General features: G+C 44.9%; 1 pseudogene across 1 annotated transcript; it reads right to left on the bottom strand.

Annotated features, from left to right (window-relative positions):
* Positions 1 to 365: 365 nt before the first annotated feature.
* Positions 366 to 1,046, bottom strand: LOC308428406 (large ribosomal subunit protein eL8-like; annotated as a pseudogene). The gene has a single exon. The product of its transcript is annotated as a large ribosomal subunit protein eL8-like (transcript).
* Positions 1,047 to 7,398: the final 6,352 nt, after the last annotated feature.

Here is a 7,398-nt window from a genome sequence, read left to right as displayed (position 1 = left end):
GAGAAACGACTGCATGCACACTGCTCGTGAAATGGACCCAAGTTTGGTTCTCATCACCCATTCTGGAAGGCTCACACTGCTTAAAACTCCAGTTTCTGGGCCTTTGGTGCCCCCTTCTGGCCTCCAGTGCTACCTGCATTCATATCGTACACATACAGCCAGGAAAGCACACACGTCCCCATAAATGAAAACAAGTTAAGTTTTTTTTTTTTTAAGATCATTTTGTAATTATATTCACCTACAGAAAACTTAGTGTACGTTTAGTGGTGAGTTCTTTAGCCTTTGCCTTTTCCAGCTTGGCAATGGGAGCCACAGACTTAGGACCCAGAACTTTGTCTCCCCCAGTGGCGGCGGATCTTGTCATATCAGTCATTATAATTGGTCCTAATAGCTTCCACCAGCTTAACCGGAGCACCCTTGTCTTCTGGGTTAATCTGTGTGAAGGCAACAGTGGTGCATGTCTTCCTGTGGACCAGGCACCCTAGCCTTGCCTTTCCCTTGATGATGCAGTAGGGCACCCCATCTTTCGACACAGGGCAGGCAGGAAAACCACCAGCTCAATGGGGTCTACATCATGGGCAATCACCACCAGCTGAGCCTTCTTGTTCTCCACCAAGGTGGCGACTGTATTGACTCCTGCTCAGGGGACAGACGGTCTTTTAGTTGGGATGTCCCCTTGCCAGCAGCTTTCTTCTAAGCACGAGCCAGTAGCCTTTGCTTCTTCTCTTGCTTTGTCTCTGACCTGTACTTGTGGGCAAGCTTAAGCAGTTGAGTAGCTGTTCGCCTGTCCACTGGGTGAACTGGTTAATGGCAGGAGGTACTTTGAGCCACTTACAGAGGATGGGTCTTTGGCATGCAGCCTGATGTAGCGGGGCCATTTGATGAAGCGTGTGAGATCTCTTTTGGGCTGGATATCCTGCCCAATGCCGATGTTTTTTGGGCTTTTTCTCAAACAAAGGATTGATCACCTTTTTGGCCTCCTGCCTCTTGATGATGGCGGGGGCTGGGGCCACCTTCTTCCCCTTGGCCTTCTTTCCTTTGGGCATCTTGCTTGGCTGGAGGAGCAGCAAATAAGATTTTTTTTAAAAAAAGAAAACTGAAAGACTTCAGCCTACTGAGCAGACAGTTAATCCTGTCCAACAGCAAAGGCCAAGGCTAATAAGACTGTGCAGATGATAATTAAAGGGTCAGAAGCTGCAGTTATGGAAGTGATATTGAATAAAGTCTTTTGTGAAAGAAGGGGGTTTTAAGACTTACTCTGATTGTTTGTTTTATAAAAATCAAGTCTTATGTAATGGAAACGGGCCTTAAACTCCTATCTCTACCTCCTGGGTGCTGGGATTTCAGGTGTCTGCCATCATTGTCAGCACTGGAGATAGAACCCAAGGCTTTGTAAATGTCAAGCAGTGTCAAGCGATCTCTGTGCCAGTTGAGTTACATCCTCAGTCCCTATTTGCTCTTCATTAAATTAAATTAATTTATTTGTTTATAATATTTATTATTATAGATAGATTCTGACTTGAAACTTCCTTTATAGCCCTAGCTGGGGTCAAACTCCCAAGTGCAGAGATTAAAGGCATGAACCCACCACACCTTATTGGAGACAAGCAAAGCTGTAGGTATGAGAGATACTTTCTTATTCAGAACTATCCGGATCAGGTTTTACTGTTGACTGTGAGCCTCAGGAGCACAGAGCACACTGTCTATTACTTGGCTCACATTAGTCTCAATTAGCATGGTGCCGGTGTGTTCTTAAGATATATTTGTGGCCTGCTCGATACAAAGGGAGTCATACCTGGCTTACTGGAAATCTAGCCAACTATCAGAGAACAACCCCCAGCTCCACTCTGTCCTCATACCCACGGGTAAGTGTAGGCCTCACCCCTTTCAGGCCATTACAGAAAACCACAACCAATCAAACGGCAGAGTTGTAGAGCCCATTCCGTAATGGCTACATTTACAAAACACCCCCACACTTAAAGCTCAGGGGACATTTTGGATGAGGAAGTGGGAAGATTGGAAAAGCCAGAGGATCCGGAGTTTGCCCTGAGACCGTGTCTCCTAGTAGTATTGTAGGCTACACTCCTAAAGTTTCACCAACATGACTGCCCAAATACTAGCTGAACGAGAAGGACAACAGATGTGCCAAAATGTGTGTGTGTGTGTGTGTGTGTGTGTGTGTGTGTGTGTATAGGGGGAGTAGAGACAGGCACAAGACCTCAACCCTACACAAAGAACTACAGGCAACTAAAGGATGCTGAAAGCAAGAGAAATAGCCTTGTCCAGGGAAGAGCACACCAACTGGTCATCCCCACAGACATATCTGAGCGACATTATACATACCGAGCAGCTTATATATATGTGTGTGTGTGTGTGTGTGTGTGTAGCAGACCTCAGTCCAGCAGCCTGGTTCAGAGGATTTAACTGCTACCTCAGAATAATGAATGCTCTGCTGGTTTTCAAAGTTTGAACACAGGTAGCAGTAGGTACGGTGATGTGCACTTTCAATCCCTACACTCAGGAAGCAAAAGATGGTATGAGTTTAAGAACAGCCAGGACTACAGAATGAGTAGTGCCTGGCCCCACCCCACCCCCCATCTAAAAAGAACTTAAAATTAAATAAAAAGTTGGAGTGTTGTCAAGAATAAAAATCAGAAGAAACTCTGGGCAGGAAACACCAGTTATCACCTAAGTAAGAAAAATAAAAATCTTAAAGACAAGATAGTGCAAAGAACCTACTTAGAAGCAAATAAGAGCACAGGAGACAGGGTGTGAGCCCGAGATAAAGCAAGGTCTTGCTGCCAGAAGTCCACAGCAGATGCTCTGAAGTGCTCCTTTTCTGGGACCTGGCGCACAGTATAGCCTCTTGCTTTCTGAAGTTCATGATGTTATCCTAGTGTGGTGCACATACCTATGATCCCAGCACCCAGGAGGTTGAGGCAGGAGAATTACAAATTCAAGGCCAGCATGGACTACAAAATGAGAGTCTGTCCCAGATCAACACAAATGAAGAAAAGAAAAATGGGGTGTTTCGACCTCGGGGAGCTGTTGTGAGACTCCAATGACGACATATAGGAGACAGGTTTTGGGGTACAAATGAATGTGCCAACTGACAGAAGTCTTACAACCTTTGGGACATGATGCTTCTGGAAACCCATCCCAGACTCAGGCTATGAGGCCTTTTTGGCATAGAACAAGTCTCCTGAAAATTCAGGATACCCACCAGACATGGTAGTATACAAAGGAAAAAGGCTTTCACAGCCTGGCAGGGCCGCTGAGAGGCAGACTACAGAACACCAAGGCCAGGCCATGGATGGGGGGAGGAGGGTCCTGGCAGCTCAGACACACAACAGATTTTCCCAGGAGCCACAGGTTGCATTGTCCTTAAGTGGTTGTCTATCTGTTTGGTTTGTTGGTGGTGGTGGTGGCAGTGGTGATGGTAGTGATTTTTTTTTTTTTTTTCAGATACAGTGTCTCTGTAGCCCTGGCTGTTCTAGAATTCTCCCTGTAGGTAAGGCTGGCCTCAGACACAGAGATCTGCCTGCCTCTGCCTCCCAAGTGCTGGGATTAAAGCCACTGCACCCGGCTTTGCCCCCAAAAGCCCCATGTGCTTCTGTTTTATTTTGTTATTATTGCTACTGCTGCTCTTGCTTTTTAAAAAGTTGGGGTTTTTGTTGTTGTTTTTTTTAAATTTAGGGGGCTGGAGAGATGGCTCAGCGGTTAAGAGCACTGACTGCTCTTCCAGAGGTCCTGAGTTCAATTCCCAGCAACCACGTGGTGGCTCACAATCATCTGTAATAAGATCTGAAGTCCTCTTCTGGTGTGTCTGAAGACGGCTACAGTGTACTCATATACATTACATAAATAAATAAGTGAATGAATAAATTTAATTGTGTGTGTTCCATCTATAAGAGTCTTTGCTGTCTTTAGTAAGGAATTGTCTGTGTTCCCCCCCCCCCCCAGCCCACCAAAGCCTTGTTATGTTGTGTAGCTCAGGTAGTGAGGAGCCAGCCTGCCTCCATTTTAGCCTTGGAAGCCATTTTATAGTAAAGACAAACTAGGTTCATTTCTGTTTGTGATTAAACCTGTTTCTCAAGGGCTGGGCTATGCCTCACCTGTAACCTTACCTACAAAGGGTTCTGTGCCGCTTGTTCCAGAAAACAGCAACCACACCTTTGTTTTAGAAAGTTTTTTTTTCTTTTAATGATGTTGCAACCCCACCTTCTTTCAAAAGATTGTTCCAACTACCTTGGTACAGCCATTTTAGTATTATGCCTCTGTTCCAGGAGCTCATTATGACTACTTTCTTATGCTTCTGTTCTGCTCCTATAACACAGTCTATTTTCCACAGCAAACCCCACATTTGGAAGCCATCCACTACCCCTGAGCTGTAAAAACCATGTATCCCTTATGTTCAGTACTCATTTTTTTGAACCCTAATTTTAGGGAGAGACAGCCCAGGTACATATATATATATAATTTGGCCATGATGATTTGGGTTGATGGTCTTTCTCTGGAATCTTTGGGTTTAACGTTAGCCTTGACCTCATAATTGTCTTACCATAGCTCCATGAGTGATGGGAGTGGAGGTCTGAACCCCCACACCTGGCTAAGTACCACATTTCTTAGAAGTTGTTGAGAAGGCATTTTGGAGTCTCCTTCAAATGTCAAATAAGTCACCAGCTTCTAGGCATTAAAGCTCAGAGGTTTTGTTCAGGGATGAGTTAAGAGTTCCTTCTTGGAGAGAAACATGTCTCTCCTACGGAACAAAGAAAACAGAACTTCTTCAAGGGAGGGAGAGCCTTCCCTTTCACACACTTCTGTTTTATTTTATTTTATTTTATTTTATTTTATTTTATTTTATTTTATTTTATTTTCAGCAACCAGAAGAACCTTTGGGGCTTTGTTTGTGCTGTGATTTTGTGCTTCACTGTAGCCTCTGGCTGGTAGGAAATGGGATAAGCAGGTTGTGCTGATGAGAAGACCCTGTTGCTCCAAGCCCTGTGCCCTCTGTAGGGTGGAATGGGAGTGGGGGATGGGAAGATTGGTCTGGAGCTACCTGCTCCTCAGAATGGTTGACAATTTATTAAAGAAATGTAAAGTTTCTTCTAGCAAGTAGTTGCTTTTAGAGAACACCTACTCCTCAGACTGGGCTTTTGTCTCTGGATCATAACCCTAAAAAGATACAGCCTCAAAAATGTGGTCCATAGGTGACCAGTGTCCAGGAATCTAAGTAGCAACAGGGACAGCATTTCAGAGGGCCTGAAGCAGGCAGGGGGCCATTTACCTCAGCGCACTTGAGTGTATATTACGCCAGGACTAACCATCAGAGGCCGGGAGAGGGCACAAGCTTTCCCTTGCTAGGTTGTGCTAAACAGTAGGCCTGCAGAAACCGATTATACTAATAACATTTTCACACACAAAAGGAAAGGTACCATGGCTGGATATTTTGTTTTGAGCAAGTGTCATTTTTTTGCCCCCATTGGAGGAAATTTTAAATGTAATTTTGTTCTTTCCCTTACCTCAAAAAAAAAAAAAAAAAAAAAAGAAAGAAAGAAAGAAAGAAAGAAAGAAAGAAAGAAATTACTCTCAAATGGCCCTAAACACCGGTTATAAGAATCTCGTAGTGTTTCGGACTAAGATGTAGGTAACAGTTTGACCTGACTGCTTTCAGCCTCAGGTGGGTTAGCTTTGATAGCCCCCAGTTCAGAGTCCTTCCTGGCTCGGCTCGGGTCTGAGCAGCCTTCCTGGTTTTAATCTGTATTCAGTGTTTCAGACCCAGTACAGTAGCTGCTGGCACCCGCTGGCTGCTCACACGGTAGCTTCCTGTGACACGCCCTATTGCTGCAGTTGCTTCTGGCTCATACCTAAGAAGTAAAGCTTCTCCCCATCTAGGCCACACCACTTAGACCAAAACACAACCACAGCACAGCGGTCTCTGGTCTCTCCTCATTTTGACCTGCCCCCACACTACAGGAGCGATGTGGCCCAAAACCCTTCCTCCTTCAGAGTGATTCCTAGTAACCCCCAGAGTCGTTTTTCTAATTAAATAAACCTCATCTTGTCTAGTTTCCTGGTCAGCATTTTGAACCCCGTACAGATGGGTCTGAAGGATTAACAGCAAATCCTCCTCGACCTGGCCCTGGCAGATGGACGGCATGTGTCTGATAAATACTCGGACGGGACTGCTTCCTCCTGTTCCTGACAGATAGACAGAACACCCAGCAAATTAATTTTAAAATGGTGCCCCTCGCAACCCTTAAGTAGCAAAGGAGGCCAAACACAAATGATATGAATTTCATATGGGGAGCACATTATCACTTCACAATAACTGAGAAAAAGAACCTGTGGAGTAGCTGGGACCTCAGGGGGAGTCTGGGTCAGGAGGTTTCCCCAGCTCAGCCCTGAGAGCAAGCCATGGGCATCCCTGGGGTCTCACCTTCCTGTCCCGGGCTCATTTGCATGTCTTTCTGCTTTTTTAGTCTTTCCTCCTAGCCGCTTCTGGTGTCTTTGGAATTTGAAAGCAGATGGACCAGGACCAGGTACCTGTATACATTTTGTGCTACAAAAAGGCTGAATAGTATCAAGGACATGCACAAACATGTCCTGGTCATTAGAAATGTTTGGATTGAAGGGCTGATGTCCTAGCTGTCTGTTGCATCGTGAAAAAGTGACTTCCACTATGGGAGAAGGGTGACTTACTTAGGAGATGCTATTTTGAAACACTACAGAACAGCCAGAAAGTCCAGCACACTGCGACTGCATAGATCCAAGTCTCAAGGATCTGATTATAAAATGTCTAAGTCTCACTGTCCCTCTATGAGTTTGTGGTCAGCCTGGGCTACAGAGCAAGTTCTGGGACAGCCAAGGCTACACAGAGAAACCCTGTCTCAAACAAAACAAAACAAAAGGAGCTATGCTTTAAACACATATTGCCTAGATACATAGGAAGAGCCTCCCTACATACAAACAACAGGACTCGATCCTAGAGCGCACTTACCTAAGGACTCACAGCTACTTTCTTGAAAATGGACACAGCCAGTTCCCTAGAGCCTTTCTCAGTCAAACAAACTTGACTTCCTATGAAGTCACTACAGAGACTCCTGGGGAAAACTAACCTGAGGTAGCTGTTTGAGAAACCACAAGTCACCTGACATGTTTTTATTGCTTACTCCCCCCACTAGAGAGCCAGCATAAGCTGTAGAACCTTGATGTGTTTTTTTTCTATAACGTATCCCCAGAACTTCGTCCAAATCATGCTGATACATGGTAAGTGTTTAGTAACTGAACTGTACGTATGTATGTATGTACATATTCTATAGGTGTGCAGTCTACGGTACTTGGGAACCAAACTAAGGAACCTCTAGCAATGCAAAGTTCATGCTATATTGCTGAGCT

The sequence above is a fragment of the Micromys minutus genome (assembly GCF_963924665.1).
Source record: "Micromys minutus genome assembly, chromosome: 12".
Taxonomy (NCBI): domain Eukaryota; kingdom Metazoa; phylum Chordata; class Mammalia; order Rodentia; family Muridae; genus Micromys; species Micromys minutus.
Note: the sequence above shows the minus strand (reverse complement) of the source record. Positions and strands in the feature narration are given on the sequence as shown.